The sequence below is a fragment of the Anastrepha obliqua genome, chromosome 3 (genome assembly GCF_027943255.1).
Source record: "Anastrepha obliqua isolate idAnaObli1 chromosome 3, idAnaObli1_1.0, whole genome shotgun sequence".
NCBI classification, from domain to species: Eukaryota; Metazoa; Arthropoda; class Insecta; order Diptera; family Tephritidae; genus Anastrepha; species Anastrepha obliqua.
Window position 1 is genome coordinate 80,220,841 of NC_072894.1, and position 17,239 is coordinate 80,238,079.

The 17,239-nt window shown below is 35.7% G+C and overlaps 1 protein-coding gene across 1 annotated transcript in view; it reads right to left on the minus strand.

Annotated features, from left to right (window-relative positions):
- Positions 1-5,695, minus strand: part of LOC129241860 (putative phospholipase B-like lamina ancestor) — an 86,665-nt gene extending 80,970 nt beyond the window's left edge. The window contains exon 1 of the mRNA XM_054878400.1: positions 4,850-5,695. The gene's annotated coding sequence lies outside the window, so the exon portion shown is untranslated. The remainder of the gene's footprint in view (positions 1-4,849) is intronic.
- Positions 5,696-17,239: the final 11,544 nt, after the last annotated feature.

The following is a 17,239-nucleotide window of genomic DNA, read 5'->3' on the forward strand; positions in this document are numbered from 1 at the left end:
ACTCGTTAATTTATACTCTTCATGTTGAAATAAAACTCTAACGAAGTTTAAGTAGTAAACAGGTCTCTTCGGCATATTACCGAGTATTTCATTGACATACAATTTTATAACCGAATTTTTGTGTTTTGTATGCTTCTATCAGGGAAACTTGGTATATAGGTACGTACACATGTATACATACAAGGTGCCACAAAATTAGTCATCAGATCTTTTTATATAAAAATTCCGATTAAAAAATTTAAAATTTTGATAGTAATTTTTTGCAATTTTATACAAGTTTTTGAATTTCGTACAAAGTTGTAACATTTGATTTATACAATGATATATATTTTTATAAAAAATCAACGAAAAAAATAATGCATGAAAAATATTGCGAATTTTTCATGTTGGTCTCCTTGCCGCGGGGATGGGGCTTAAATGGTGGTTAGATTCTATTTAGGAATTTAACCCACCATGAACTAAGAGGGAAGCTCCGTATAGGGATTGACGAACAACCCATTCGCGAAACGGCGCGAGCGCGGTTCGTCCATTCATCTATACGGAGAGCAATCTTTTATTCAATTCAAAGTAAAAATGTCTGTAAATAATACAAAACTAAAAATCGATCTACTTTTGCTCTATATGACCACCTTTTGCTTTTGGCCCAAAGAGAATAATCCATCGGATTCGCGTCTGGTGAAGTTGAAAGCCATGGTGTGGATGCCATGAAGTGCCGAACGTGGATTTTTAGCCATTCTTGATTCACTCGAGCTTTGTGAGACGGTGCCGAGTCCTGTTGAAACGTTCATGGTTTGCCACCGAAATGTTTGTCTGCCCCTGGAGAATAATTTCCCAATAATATTTCGCATTCCCAATAAGATCATGCGCCTTTTGAATATTGTAAAGCTTGACTTAGAAGTCATTTTTCAGTATGCGGCGGACGCTACGGTCAGATATTTTCAGTTCTTTCACATTTGATTGGCACTTCGTCGGGGATTTCACTCAAGTCGCTTCTTCACTTTTTGAACCATTTCACGTGACGTTGCAGTCTTTTGATTACCACCTCCATGACGTTTCGCGATGCTACGAGTATGATTGTAACGAGTAATGGTGCGATAAATAAAAACTTGATTTACTCTAAGGTGCTCTTTAAGGTACTTTATCTTACGAACGATCGCTGGTTGTGATTTTCCAGCCAAATATAATGCAATCACACAATTACGTTTGAAATCCATTACTGATATTCTTTTTTCGCGTTTACTCTCGGCAAAATACTTCGGCGCTCTTGTAAACAATACTCTGGACTGTCATTTAGCCAACTAACAGACAACTGATGCCCGTTCATCAGCTGCGCGAGCGGTCTAAAGTTGGTTACATTAAATAATGTCCACGATGAACTCCACCCTAAATACCAAGCCCATCATTTCCGCCTGAGCGCCCATAAAAGCCCGTACATAACCTTCTGCCTACCAACCTATATACATAAATAGGTATATGTAAAAATTCCGGCAAGCTACTATGCAGTCAAGACTCAAGTCAATAATAAAATAGGGAGACCAAACTAATCAACTCCGGTCAGGAACGAATGGAAAGATGATTTAGTACGCTAACTCTAAGTATAGATATTTACAACGATGCGACGTTCCAAACTAAAATCAGAAGCTGCGCTCTGAACAATATTTTTCGGAACCTCCAAACAATCACTATATTCTTAGCTAGTCAGACAGCCATTAAATCACTCTACTGATACTATTCTGAGGAAAAACTTTTTATACTGAAAAATTCGTAAGTGGAACAAATGATCGAATTTACTTAACAGAGTGGTCACTCGGAGATTTAGACATGCGAATCGATATTTATGTACGTTTGTATGCTTAAAAAGTAATGTGCCCACTGACCATGAGTCATGACGTTCGCTAGTCGCTTTGGTATGGGTGTTTTTGAACCATATCGTCAAGGTTAATTGAAAATTCGCCAAAAAATGGCATCTCGACGAGAGAGCGTAAATATTTCATATGCTCCGCAATCACACAAAGCTACACGGCGGCCAATATTGGATGAGAGACAACCTTACACACTGCATTTCAACCGAGCAATGGCCTTAACGGTCAGCAGATGCAGACTTTTCAGATATCCGACTTTCTGTAGGTGGCATTTTACTTATATTGTCCAAGGTCAGTATATACTAGACTTTTGATGTGCAGAAGAAGGCTCTTCTTCGCATGGATCAGTCATGTCAAAGGCGATCATATAAATTCCAATTAACGAATAGCACTTTTTCTTTAATTTTTTATGGACACAAATGTACAAAATTGATCGTCAAGTCCATCATGATAGTCCTTATAAGTTATAATTTGGTAGATAACAATTTGGTACTTAAAATCATATAAATTAAAAAACAACGCGTTTCATAGGACTTTTCATTATGTTCGGTATCATATTTTAACGAGAGCTTCTTCACTCGACTCAAATATTTTTTCGTAGTGCCATTTCTTCATATTTCGAAACGGGAAATAGAAGACTAAATCTCGAAAAAATGCTGGATAAGAAAGCTATTAGTAGTCCGATTTGTGCAATTTTACCATTGCGACTGGGGACTTTTTGCGCCATTGCATTGGTCTGGTAGAAAAGTGCATGCCCTTCATTAAATGCGGTCGCTTTTGCCATAAATCGACGTCAAGTTGATCCAACAGCTTTGTGTTTTTAATATGAGAAGATGATCGTTTAAAAGTTCTTTTTTAGCATAAAAAAAATGTCGAGTGAGCTCAAAAAATCGATTTTTCCCACTTCAAATTACTCTGGCATCAAAACTATTCGAGAGAAGAGCCAATGACTGCCGATAGCACAAGAACTGCCACTTTGGTAGCATTCCCAAAAAATTTATGAGGAATATTTTATACTGTTGCAACAACAACAAATGAATCAGAAAATTGAGGTGCTCTCTTATGAAATATGCTTTTTATCAAGCAAAATATTAGATTTATCATTCCTTCTAATTTCTAATTTTCATAGACTTATTGATCTACCCTAGTACGCTGAAGAGATGCTCGCTCTAACCAAGTCAACCTTTAGTGTACATTTTCAACAACAATTAAAAAAGTTAGCAACTATACCAGACGTAAACCTGCTCAATATAACCGGAAGAATTAAAAAAAAGAAACTATATGCGGGTGTGCACAGTTAAACCTCCCTTATAGAGATGTCACAATGGGTCTGTTGCCCCGCTGCGGCAGCGCATTTGACTGACGTGACGGGTAAAACGTACTGTGGTGCCACAATAAAAGTATTGACACATATAAACAAACAAACCAAACAGATGTTCCTGCCGGGAATGCAAATATTATAAAGGGTTTTCCAATACCAGGTGTTACAGGTGAATGGATTGCGCTATCGAGAGATGATTAACGATTTTTATGGCCGGAATTGGATGGTACTGATCTAGACAACGTTTATTTTCAACAAGCCGGCGCTACGTACCACGAAACCATTGATCTTTTACGAGAAAAGTTTCTGGACCGTGTTATCTCTCAAAGAGGTGATCACAATTGGCCCCGAGATCTTGTGATCTAACACCTTATGACTTTTTTTTTTTGGGTCACGTGAAAGAGAAGGTCTACGCCAACAACTCAGGGTCGATTCAAAACCTCAAAGATGGAATTCGTGAGACTATCGAGGACATAGGGCAGCCACTGTGCAATTCGATTATGGAAAATTTCATGAAAAGGATATTGTCCTGTAAACGTGGTCGTGGTGGTCATTTGCCTGATGTTATTTTCCACTATTAACCGCATACCTTCCTCTTTATAATGAAATAAACATCTGATCATATATATTAAGAAATATAATTTTTCTTTCAAAATAACATCTCTGATTAAAAAACTCTTTATTTCCTTGTGTATAAACAGGTTTTTGTTGATTATGAAATATTATATATTATAAAATTAATGCTTATTGAAAAGAAAAGGATTTTTAATAGAATTTTTGCTAGTCGTAGACGGTGGGTGCGACCATAATTGTGGGATGGGGACGCGCATTCATTGTTCAGGACTACTTGGTTAAGCCCAACCTTTCCTCTACCCTTTAAGATAAGGATGCATCTGATTTGACTCAGTTAATTTAAATTCCACTTATTTTCTGCTTTTAATTTGATATAATAAAAAATACCATCGACAAAAATTTGCGCCATACAAAATTGCTCCTCTTTAAACAGTTGCCATTTTCGCCGCACTTGCAGTACGGCAAAAGTAGAAAGTTGGCAGTTTTTGTGCATTCCGACATGACGTACGGTACGCATGCGACACTTTCGATTTAAATATGTATACATAATCTATTTTGCTGTCAGTCAAATTCGTAGCATCAACGGAAGCAACGGATCCATTGTGACGGGCCTATTAGGCGGACACTCGCCATCAGTCAACTTTTGTCTACATAAAGAGAGGGTAATTTGTTCCGATAACTAAGACTTGTTATACAGGGTCCGGCACTCGAAGTGCAACTAACTTTAGACCACTCGCACGGGCGTCAGCTGTCTGTTAATTAGCTAAATGACAGCCAGAGTATTGTTTACATGCGATTCGTTTCTGGACCCTATCAAGGCCATAGTCAATACAAGAGGTGGTCATATCGTGCAAAAGTAAATAGATTCTTAATTTTGTATTATTTTCAATTCTTTTTTTTTACTTTGAATTGAATAAAAGTAATTTTCTAAACTCAATGTATGGCCTTTTTAATCCGCCCAAATACCATATTTTATCGCAGTGTCATTTCTTCAGATTTCGAAACGGGGAAATAGACGCAGGAGACCAAAAGTGTCCGTTTAATGGCGATGTCTGTTAGGAGTGTTTACCCTGTATATCGATGTGCTACTTACCAAAAAATTCCAAACTCGCGTGACTTATCGCTTGTATATTTGTGTATTTTTGTTTTCGGTTTTTGCTGCTGAATGCTGTATGCACACAGTTGCAGGCAAATGATATAAAAACGTTGTGTACGGAAATAATTTTGTGTTGTAATAAATAGTTGAGCGAAAAATTTCACTTTTTCTGTTCGAATACGAGTGCACAGTGAAGATACTCAAATACATGCATTTATTGCTATATAAAATTTACTATGAAATTAACACGAAACATGCGAAACGGCCACGATCGTGTTAAGTTCCCCCAAATGGCTACATTGGAAAATGTTAAGATTTTTATTAAAATTAACGCGTTGCGTTCCAGCTAAAACTCGATTTGTCGATTTTTTTTTTTTAACGAGGGTACAATTTTTCAACGCTGTACTTTTACTTTTATTATGCGTAAATGACAATTGAAAATTGTTCTTTTTGTTTCACCTAGCACACACACTTGGCTCTTAATATTCTTGGAAAATGTTCAAATATTTAACACCTGCTGACGCACAATAGTCTTCACATGCAGTAAATAAATCCTTTTTTAATTTTATTTTATTAAGATATTTCTCTTCTTTTAATGCAGATTTGGTTGATTGATCTCAGAGGTTATACGTATGCACATATATCTACATGCATACATACATACTCTATAATGCTTTCCTTCTTTTATTTTTAGCACTGTTTGAACAAATGAAAACGAATTTTCTCGTCGACTTTTTACTTCAATTTGTATGTTTTTACACGCTATTCTTTTCTTTAATTTTTGTTTAACTTTTCTATACGCGCCTTACGTTGTTTAATGATCAACGATGATGATTAGACTGTTGTCCCCAACTCGTGCGGTGCGCCTGGCTGCCACTGCTTCGATCGATTACCCTGCAAGAATTGAATGATGAAAACTAATACATAGAAAATTATTTTTACTAATACATATTTGCACATTTTTGCTTTAGATATAAACTAGCGCAAAAGAGACCATACCCTTCAAATAATGTACGTACACATACGCAAGAGTGAAAGAAACAACGCCAGAGGTGCATTTCTCATGAGAGAAGAAATCAAAGTTGATTTTTCAGCCTAAAAGCCCGAGTTTACCCTCAGCATTGGGAATTGATTTAAAAAAAATATATATATAATATCAAAAACTAAATTCTCCAGATCGCTGATAAGTCGGAAATAACAGACCAGAACAAATGACGAGTTCGTTGGTGATAGCTAATATGTCCCTCTTGTAGTTCTAAATCGTGTGGCAAGACTTCGAATAAGAGAGAGATGAGTTTATTGTTTATAGAATGTTAAGAAAATACAGCGAACAAATATAATTATTTGAGTTTCATTTATTTGTGTCTACTGTGACTAAAAATTGCACATTTGATAGATATATTGAATATTTATTTCATCGTTGACCACAACGAAGCATTAGAGTCAGCAGCATTGCTTATGTTTCATTTGTCGACAAAATCCTTAAGGGGGCAGATACCTGTAAACGGCCATATTTTCCCTGATTTTCATTAAAATTATTTAAAATAAAGAGGTCAATATATTTTTTTTTTCAAAATCGGCATACAGTTTATTTATACATTAAAAAATTTAGATTTTTTTTTTATTTTAATCATTTAAAATGGCGGATGTACACTAAATTCTTCCAGTAAGGTCGCAGCGGGGCTTCTCAATCGACGGGCATTTTAGCATCGGCGTCAGTGACCTGAATACAAAAAACCAAACATTTTTTTCTTTATGAATGTCATAATTTCTATATGAATTAAACAAAAATGAAAAAAAATATTAAATCGCGGAATAAAATGCTTAAAAAAAATTAATATTGGGACGAATTTTCCTACTATTTTTGCGTGGAAAAAATTAATTTTTCGAAAAATTTTCGAAAACTTGTAAATTCACATAGAAAGTAATATCATAAAAATTATGTGTGCACAATTTCAAGGAGATCGGTCAATAACTTTTCGAGTTATCGTGTACGCCAATTCGAAAAATATAGTTTTGAGAAAAACGCGTCTAAGGTCGGCAACGTCACTATACCTTTCCCAGCGCTCGAACGCAAAGAATAGAGTCGTCACGGTTGATGATCTATAATATAAGAAATACTTAAATTTGCGTTCTAAAAAAAGGTATCTGTCCCCTTAAGTTAATTTTTCCACACTGGCACTAAGAATGAAATAGAAACTTCCAGCATTGTTAAATATTTGCATCAACAGAGACTATCATATGATCGGTCAAGTGACTATCACTGTTCTTGCAGGGTATTTCCCGCTGTTTCCCGACGATCAGCGAGCAACGATGTAGTACTCTGATGGCTGGCTGAGAAGTTTTTAAGTTGGTAACATCAACACTCCACAAGTCTCTCTGACATTCGTAGATACGAATGTATGTATAGTCATAGCATATGTGTTTGCATGTATAGGTGCTGCAGCTAGACAGGCTGACAAGCGCAAATATAAGGTGTTCTAAGGGGTGAGTCTATACAAGAATGATAGAAAACAAGATTGTGGTGGAAGTGAAGAAAAAAGCATCATTTTGGGCATGGCATGCATGCGAACGAAATGCAAAAAAAAAAAAAATAAACGATCAGCAATAGTAAAAAAACATGAAAATTTAGGTTAAGTTCATATAATTAAAGAAGTTAATAGAAAGGTAATGGAAGAAAACACAGAAGCGCATATGTCAACACAAAAACTGATTATGTCAAATTCGTTATTTACTACTACTTACATTACTACTCCGTCAATAATGTCAAGTCACCATGGCAAGAAAAATTGGTCATTGAATGACTTAATGTTGTTTATCGCTCGCGAAGATCAAGTAAATTTATCACCAAAATCGTGCGAATTGTCCTCACCAGAGCTTTTCTTGTGGCGTTTTCTGGAGTTACAAGTCCAATAATCCATAATAGAGTGTCAACACCCGAAAACCATTCATCAACTCCAGCCGGTACTATACAGCAAGATCATATAAAAGTGGACCTCTTGGATCAATGCCACTGTGCGAAGCCGAATATTCAAACGATGGTGTATGTAATCCCCATATCATGACACACATGAGCCTTTGAAATAGAAAAAAAGAATTTCGTTAATACCACACACACAGCTTGATTTATGCCATTTCTACCAGACCTTATTGGATAATCCTATATAATACCCGACTGTTAACGTTGAACCATCACCCCCTTTGGCTGTGGTGCGCATCAGTTTGTCTGCGCTAGGCGGAAAAAATTTCATTGTTTGAGATAAGTTGAGCTAAAATAAAATAAGTGAAACGAATAGGGATGAGAATCGCGTTTAAATTAATATCATATAAAATTTTTATAAAATAAATCGTGTTGCTTTTACAGTTTCTTTAGAAAACGCTGAGGGAAACGCCATTTCGGTCAACGGTGAGCGCTACAAAGTCATAATAAACGATTTTTTGAGGTCTGAAATTGAAGACATGGACTTGGAGGATCTTAGGTTTGAGCAAGATGTCGCCTTATGGGGTTAAGGTTAGTCAGAATTTTCAAAACATTGGATTTTTTTTGCATTTTTTTAAAGTATAATATCTTAAAAATATTGTGTGAAAATTTGAAGTGAATCCGACAAATACTTTTCGTGTTATTCAACAATTAACAAAGGTCGTATTACTCTACATACATAAATGGATGGCAAAACTTTAAATGCGTTTTTCTCAAAACTATGTGTTTTGAACTGGTGATCACTGTAACTTAAAAACCGCTTGGTAGATTTCAATAAAATTTATACTACTTTTGAAAAACATAAAAAATATCTTGCCTGATCGAAGGATTTTTTTGAAAAATTTCGATTTTTTTTAACAATTAATTGTCGATTTTTTTTTCTCGAAAATCTGGAAAATATTCCCTGAGATTATTTATTAATAAAACTAATTTCTCTTGTTTGGTTGATTTTAGATGAATCTCCAAGAACTTGTATGATCACCACAAGGGACTTCTGGAGAAACACGCCCCACACAAACCGCGATAAGTTTTATTAATTTATTAACACTTTTTTTTTAATTTTGCTAAAGTCAAGTCGAAACATTATGTATTAATGCTATGTTTTTATTTTTGTAAAATAAAGCAATTAACGGACAAAAACAAAATTATTGACTATCATCATTTTTTCAGACCTCTGACTACCCCTAACCCCTTAAGACACAATCGATCGTTTCCGCGCCAAGATTGGTAATCGTGTTATCAGCCGTCTCGGCTATGCCAATTGGCCACCTCGGAGCTGCGATTCGACGCCTTGAACACTGATGTTATGTTATGCTCCATAATTCGTTGTCTGACGTTGTCTGGCTTTAATCATCTCTCAACCTTTTTGGATTTGGTCCTTTCTGTGGCGAAAGAGGTATTACAAAAGCAATTAAAAAATTACTTTCCATCCATTCCAGTAATCAAAATAATACTTTGTAAATATTTGTAGTTTTAGTATTACAAGTATTAATTTCGTTCAAGTTCAATGCAGTACCAGCTGGTGATAGCAGAGGAAGAGGAAGGCCTCCTGTGCGTTGGAAAGATCAGGTGGAGAAGGACTTCGCTTCACTTGGACTTCAAGAAACGACTGGCACGAGTTTAACGTCCAAAATCGCGTAAGCGGTTATCGCGCCAATTACGAAGAAGAAGAAAGTTCAATTTTAACTTGTATATCTTTTTAGCACTTAATGGTTTCTTATGTTGATAATCTAAATTATACATTAATGAATAAATAAATAAATAATCGATGCTCCACTAAATCAACCACCCTCTCCACTTTTACACCTACAGGGTGGGCCTTCTAATGTTTAGAAATTAATTCGACTAAGATTAAAAGATCCCTTAGTATTTTACAACGATTTTTTTTTTAATTCTAAGATTAAATCTAGCTATTAAAAATGGAAAATAATTTCATTAAAAAGACTTTGTCAACCCAATTTTCGCGATTCATATATCAACTCTTGAGTAGTCTCCGAATGGTTGGTGTAACATTTACTCTTAACTGCGCCCCAATTAAAATAAGTCTTCTGAAATTAAAATGTAGCTTTTAGGCGTTTAATTGAAACCAAGCTTGAGAATCTATTCTTCTCTACATCGTGAATTTATATCACCCTTTCGGCTTATTATTCGATTTTCGAATGGCGGTGTTTAAACCAAATGTATTCCCGTCAAAACCTCTTTAGTTTGGGGAAAACAAAAAAATAGTTAACATCACCGAAAAAATACTACATTAATTCCGCCCAATCAAAACCCGCACCAAACAGTCACTCATTGTAAATGCGTGGTCTTCTGAATGATGATCCTCAAATGCTGCAGTTCTGTTTCTTTATATGTACAGCCATCGAGGTGAAATTGAGAGATTCATTTGAGTCTCATTTGAGAGATGATTTTTCAGTAAAAGGAAATATTCACTACTTTGAAATATTTCTCAACTTTCTTCAAATGTAAAGTGATACAGTTTTATATGCTAACCATAAACGAAATTTTTTCAACATCACGGATGTTTTTTATAAAACAGCTGATCAAATACCAACTTCTAAACCGGTATTCTAAATAAGTATTTCGTAATCGTGTGTGTTGATATCGTAGCATCGATTCTTACGATAATGACCTTTTTATATTCGCAAATATTTGTGTAAATAAGGTTAATTTAATAGAAAATTAAAAACAAAAATACGAACATAAACACAATATACAAGCGAACATTAGGAGAGTGAAGAGAGAGAGCAAAAAAATAATAACTCACAGTTGTGTAATTATTATTGTATGTAGTAAATAGAAAGAGAGAGGTTATAACACGAGAGAGGAAGCAGTGCACGTACTTGAGCAGGAACTGATGAAAGCAAGCACTGGAGGATTTCACCAAAAAACGTAAAAGGTACTGTTGCCAAGCCTAAGCAACAGGGGCGTGTTATTGAATATTGATAAGACGTGAATAAATGCACGAACATGCATATTTGCAGTATATATGCGTGTGTATGTGTGGATTTGACTGCATATGTACTTACATTGAGGTAACATTTAATTAAACAAATATGCATATCAATACAGGTAGTAAGATTTTTACACTTTTTTTTATTTTGTAATAAGTATCTTAACTACAGCTGGACAAGCAGTAAAGTGTTTTTAGCCAAAAATATCAAATGACTGTCAATTACAGCACGATAAATGCCTAAATGAATATCATCACAGACTTTTTATGCATTGTATTCGTACGAACGCATACGCAGGTGCTTGCTAATGACTTAGTCGTACTGTCAGCAGCTCATTCATGATCAGAACACTCACGGTTGTGAATAATGAATGCCAGTAAAGGCGTTTTATTTATAATAGGGGTTTTCACAGCGCGCTCGTTAAGGGGGTAGTATGGTATTTTTTTTTTTTTTCATATTTTTTTTTTTTTTTTAAATTATTCCATAACATCTTAAGATTATTGTGTGAAAGTTTGAAGTGCATTAGAGTAAAATTGACAAAGACACAAAGGATTAAGTATCTACCTCTCCAACCGGATTTCACGCTGCCGAAAATAGCTACCTACGTTTTTCTCACACTTGCCTTTTTTACGGTCGGTGTCCACTGTAGATTCATATCTACTGCACCGATTCTTTTCAAATTTGGTTTTTTTGTTTCTGACGTCGAGTTTTTTTTTTTTTTTAAATTTTGTCATATTTTAAAACAACAAAGTTTTCAAGTTTTTTTTATGAAAAATCGGTGTTTTGACTTCAAAGCGCTTTAAAAAATTAAAAAAAAAAAAAAAAAATTCGACGTTGTTACCTGCGAAACTTTATTAGCTGATGAAATCAATTTGGTTTTTTGATTTTAGTTGATCCAGTAATGAGTTCTGAGGGACACCGCAATAAAACTTTTTTATGAGACGTCCGCGAAGATTCGCTGCCACCAACTCATTTCTTCATAAAAATCAATGAAAATTTCACACAATATTCTTTAAATATGACTTTATAATGAAGTAATTTTAAAATTTTGAATAAATCAACTGTGTCGACAAAAAAAATTTCGAAAAATATGCTTGTTTTACACCGAATTAACCATACTACCCCCTTAAGGTTGTATTCGTTATTCTTTAACTTCGGTGGTGTATTTTGTTCTTGTAAAATTTCTGATTTAAATCTAATTTAGCCAATAAGATTTTAGCGAGTTACAGGGATCTTATCGTATCTTAACAAAATTTGTTAATTCACCAACTGAAGTGCTTAGACGAGGTGTGTTCAAAAAGTTTCGCGAATTTTGTATTTTTTCAAAAATTATTTATTCATTAATAATAATAATATATATTATATTTGGGTCGTCGGGGACAGAGTCCAACATCTCATTAGCAATGTTCATGCGATGCTGCTTTTGGTCAAAATTGAGCAGTTTTGGTACGAATTTTGCGACGACCCGTCTCATGCAAAAAACATTGAAAAAAAATTGAATAGCACGAGCCAATCGATATGTCTAGGTCCTCAGCAACTTCTCTAACGGTGATTCGACGATTGGCCAATACCATTTTCTTCACTTCATCAATTCGTCTGTTGTTGAAGTCCTACAGCGTCCGGCATGCTTTTCGTTATTCACATCTTCTCGGCCTTCTGAGAACATTTTGTACCACAGATAAACGTTGCTTTGGTCCAAAGTAGCTTCTTCGTATGACACAGTCAACATTCGATACAGGTTCTTTGATACAGGTTCTTTAAACCATATTTTTGAAGAGGTAAAAATCGAAGACAGCTGTCAACAATTAACTGAACATTCAAAATGGCCGAACTGAATACTGAAGCTATAGGAAAGAAAAATGCATGAAATTTTTATTTAAATCGATAGTACAGTCCACATAATTTAATGTTTGAAGATTATTTCATGCAAATGTTGACCGCGACTGTGCTTCAAATGGTCCATCCGCTTAGGACAATTTTGGCACACTCTTTCCAATGTTTCGGCCGATATCTCACATATAAATGCTTTAATGTTGTCTTCCAATGCGTTAATTGAAGCAGGCTTGTCTGAATAGACATGAGCTTTAACATAGCCCCACAAAAAATAATCTGAAGGCGTTATATCGCACGATCTGGGTGGCCAATTGACAGGTCCCGAACGTGAAATAAAATGTTCACCGAACTCGCCTGTCAACAAGTCCATTGTTACGAGTGCTGTGTGGCATGTGGCACCGTCTTGCTGAAACCACATGTCACGCAAGTCGAGCTCTTGCATTTTGGGCAAAAAAAAGTTGGATATCATTTCACGGTAGCGCTCACCATTCACAGTTACGTTACGATTCGCAGCAATGTAGTACGGTTCAATGATACCTCCAGCCAATAAACCGCACCAAACTGTGACCTTTTCTGGACACATTGGTAGCTCTTGCAATTCTTCTAGCTGATCTTCACTCCAAAATCGACAATTCTGCTTATATTCGTACCCATTGATCCAAAAATGAGCTACGTCGCTGAGCAACATTTTTCGATAAAAAAGTGGATCTTAAACTTTCTTAACAGAACACGCATTTTTATAATAAAATTCAATGATTTGAAAGCTTTGTTCGTTTGTAAGACGATTCATGGTTAAATTATAGACCAAACTGAAGATGTTTGACAGTGAAACAAAACACAAAACGTGCATCAGCTGTCTAAACCAACTGTTTAAAAATAGCTAAAAAAAACCCCCCTCTGCTTTATTTTTTCTTTTCATTATTAAAACAAGCAAAAAACACACCAAACAGACACAATCATTTATTTACAAAATTAAAAAAAAATCTACACAATTCATTTTCATTTTAACGACAAAGATGAGCAAAAAGGCGTACCACATTTACAAAAGTTTACCGAGATACCGAATAACAAATACAACTTTAATGCATACGGGTTGAAAAGCCCTATAATAAATAGAGTTACTTACAAGTATTTGGCTGATTCATATACATATGTGAATGTACTATACTACTTATATATTTGTTTACTCCTACACGTGGGAGTCAAAATGATTATCACTATGTTGTGAAATAACGACATTATAATGAACAATGAACGATTTTGTTTCTAATCACACACACACCCACCAAATGCAATTTTCATTAGCAGTGACTTGAGTTTTTCTTGGGATGATCTGCACTGCTGCATTATTATTTTTACAGCGCAATATAGATACGAGGGTTGCTATTTAGGCTATGCTGGCCTAACAATGGGAAAATGAGCATTGGTGGTTGAAAACGATTTTATTTATCATACTTTACAAAATATTCTCCATGATGATCAATACAATTTTGCGCTCGTTTGAATTAAGTTTTGAAGCACTTTGTTCAATGGAGTTTTCAAGGCGTTTTTAATTTTATGCCATCCAACGCTAACACACCTTTTTTACCACAAGGTGATCAATCAAAATCTAACTAACGTCCAACGCTGCCTCAAACTTAGGGTACTTGACACGACGATGTCGCTCAATCATTTCGCACTCATTTCTGGCACAACTGATTTGGGACGACCTGAGAAACTTCATTGCACCAGATTTTACTGCTATAAAAGAGGGTGATTGCTGGGGGTATAATGATTTTACTTCATCGATGCAGATTTGTCTTGTTAATTCACGTAGAATTCAAATTTTTTGCCGAGAGGGATTTTCTAATCTACTATTAACAACACTAATCAAAATGTTCTGAATGCGTTTATGGTAAAATATGTCAAACTTTCCACAAGAAAAGTCAGTTGGAGCCTAACAATGGACAGATGTGCCCAAGGCCAGAAATACAGGGTGCGCCATGTAAAATTTGCTTTTTGAATCGGCTATAAAAAAACTAATCAATATTTTTTCAAATTTTTTTTTTTTATTTTGAAGATTTAACATTGTCATTTACGAATGAAAAATAATATCGTTCAAATGAGTGCCACGACTGGCTTTACAGTAGGCCATTCGATCCACCCAATTTTTAAGCACATTTTCGATTGTTTGGGCTCCAATTTCATGAATGGCAACTTCGATTTCGTGTTTTAAAGCATCAATCGTCTCTGGATGATTCCCATAGCATTTGTCCTTAACGGCTCCAATTACAGCTCCGAGGCAGCCAATTGATCACAGCTCCGAGGCGGCCAATTGATATCGGACTTTCGGCTGATTATTCGGTTTTCAAAAACGGTAGCCAAAAGTTCGAGCGTAACTTTGGCAGTGTGACAAGTTGCACCGTCCTGTTGAAACCAAATGTCGTCCATGTCATCCTCTTCAATTTTTGGAAACAACTCGTTGAGCAAATCACGGTAACGCTCGCCATTTACTGTAACCGCGGCTCCTCGCTCATTTTCGAAAAAAAAAGGAACGATGATGCCGCCAGACCAAAAACCGCACCAAACAGTGACTCGTTGTGGATGCATTTGCTTCTCTACAGTAACGTGTGGATTTTCTGAGCCCCAAATCCGACAATTTTGCTTATTGACGTAGCCATCGATGTGAACATCAGAAAATAAGAAGAAGACTCACCACTTTGGAAATAGGTTTTCAATATTTTTCAATTTTCTTCAAGCGTATATCGTCCCATTTCGTAAATGTCAAACCTTTAAGTAAATTATGAACACATTTGACATGTCATTCGTGTTACCATTCTCAAAAAAATAGGTGGTTCAAAAAGCAAACTCTATATGGCCCACCCTGTATAAGGGAGTGTCAAAACTGCATTTACAAAGGATGCTGAAGGAGAGGAACATGTTATATAATATAAATATATATTTGTTTGTTTTTTTTGTCGGGTAAACTTCCAAGAACAGCACTCAGATCGAAAGGAAAATCTGCCCCGAAGCACCTCTGTCTTCACTGACGGTTCCAAGATGGAATCGGGAGTCGAACAGGGGTTCTAAATCAGCCAATTAATCTATCTCCTTTAAGCTGCCGAACACTGCTAGTGTTTTTCAAGTAGAAGTCTTTACGATCTTGCAGGCGTGCAAAATGCTTCGGGAACGCGGAGCGAGAGAGATTAACATTTTCTCCGATAGTCAAACCGCGATTAAGGCTCTGACGACACTATGGTGCAGAACGAAATTAGTAAACTCCTGTAAAGAGGAGATCAAATCTCTTGGGTGTGCAAGTAACAAGCGTACCGGACGCTCGAGCACTTCAACAACAGACGAAAAAATGATGAAGTGAAGAAAATGGTATTGGCCAATCGTCGAATCACCGTTAGAGAAGTTGCTGAGGACCTAGACATATCGATTGGCTCGTGTCATTCGATTTTTTCCAATGATTTGGGCATGAGCCGGTCGCCGCAAAATTCATACTAAAACTGCTCAATTTCGACCAAAAGCAGCATCGCATGAACATTGCTAATGAGACCGAAACTGAAGAGGCCCATGAAAGGACGACACTACGCTACGATTGACGAGATATAGACGGCATCGAAGGAGGAGTTGAACAAGATACAAAAAAAAAATTTTTTGTGAAGTGCTTCGAAGATTGGAAAAAACGTTGGCACAAGTGCATAATATCTCATGGGGATTACTTTGAAGAGGACAAAATAGATATTAGTGAATAAATAAATAATTTTTGAAAAAACACAAAATTCGCTTTATTGGGAGCTTGGCCGAGGTCCTCCTCCTATTTGTGGTGTGGGTCTTGATGTTTCTTGTGGCGGAATCTACAGTTTTAAGTCGACTCCGAACGGCAAATGGTTTTTTACGAGACCCTACGTTCTCTCTGAATTCCGAATGGTAGTCACGCACAATCCATTCGGCTCTGGCGGCCGATAGAAAGTCTAAAAAGTCCCTACAAAGTCAGTGAAGTGGTGAGCGTCGAACGAAAGATGAGTAAGAACGAAAACTTTAATCGCGTTTCTCGTACGTTTTTTCGGGCTGTCGAATATATGTAACTCAAAACATAATGAAGATATGAACTTAAAATTTTACAGGTATGTTCTTTTTTTCTGGCCTTTGCATGTACCTTAATTTGTATATTAACTATTAGTAAAAATATTGTTTTGAACAATTTGTTTATAACAAAAAAGTGTACTTTTTTTCTTTTTCAATTCAAATTTTCATTTTTTTTTAAATAGGTAAGTGCAAAGCGGTATAACTTATTTTAATGAAAAATTTTTGCCTGGTGGATTTCCGTTGATTATGATATATTCCACGGCGCAAATTAAAGAAACCACGTTTGAGCAGTTGTAGCGCCATTTTTTTCCAAAAAAATGTATGTGAATTATTTAAGATAATAGATACGCTCGATTTTTCGCAAAAAATTATTGGAAAACCCCTTGTCAGCCCCTGCATTTTCAGACATTATCAGCTCCACTTGAATGAATTTTTATGAACAGTGCCGTATTTTCTATTGTTGATACATACAATTTTAATATACGGTTCTTAAACCTGCTTAAAATCTTCTGAGATCTCCTCTATACATACATAATTAAAAAAGAA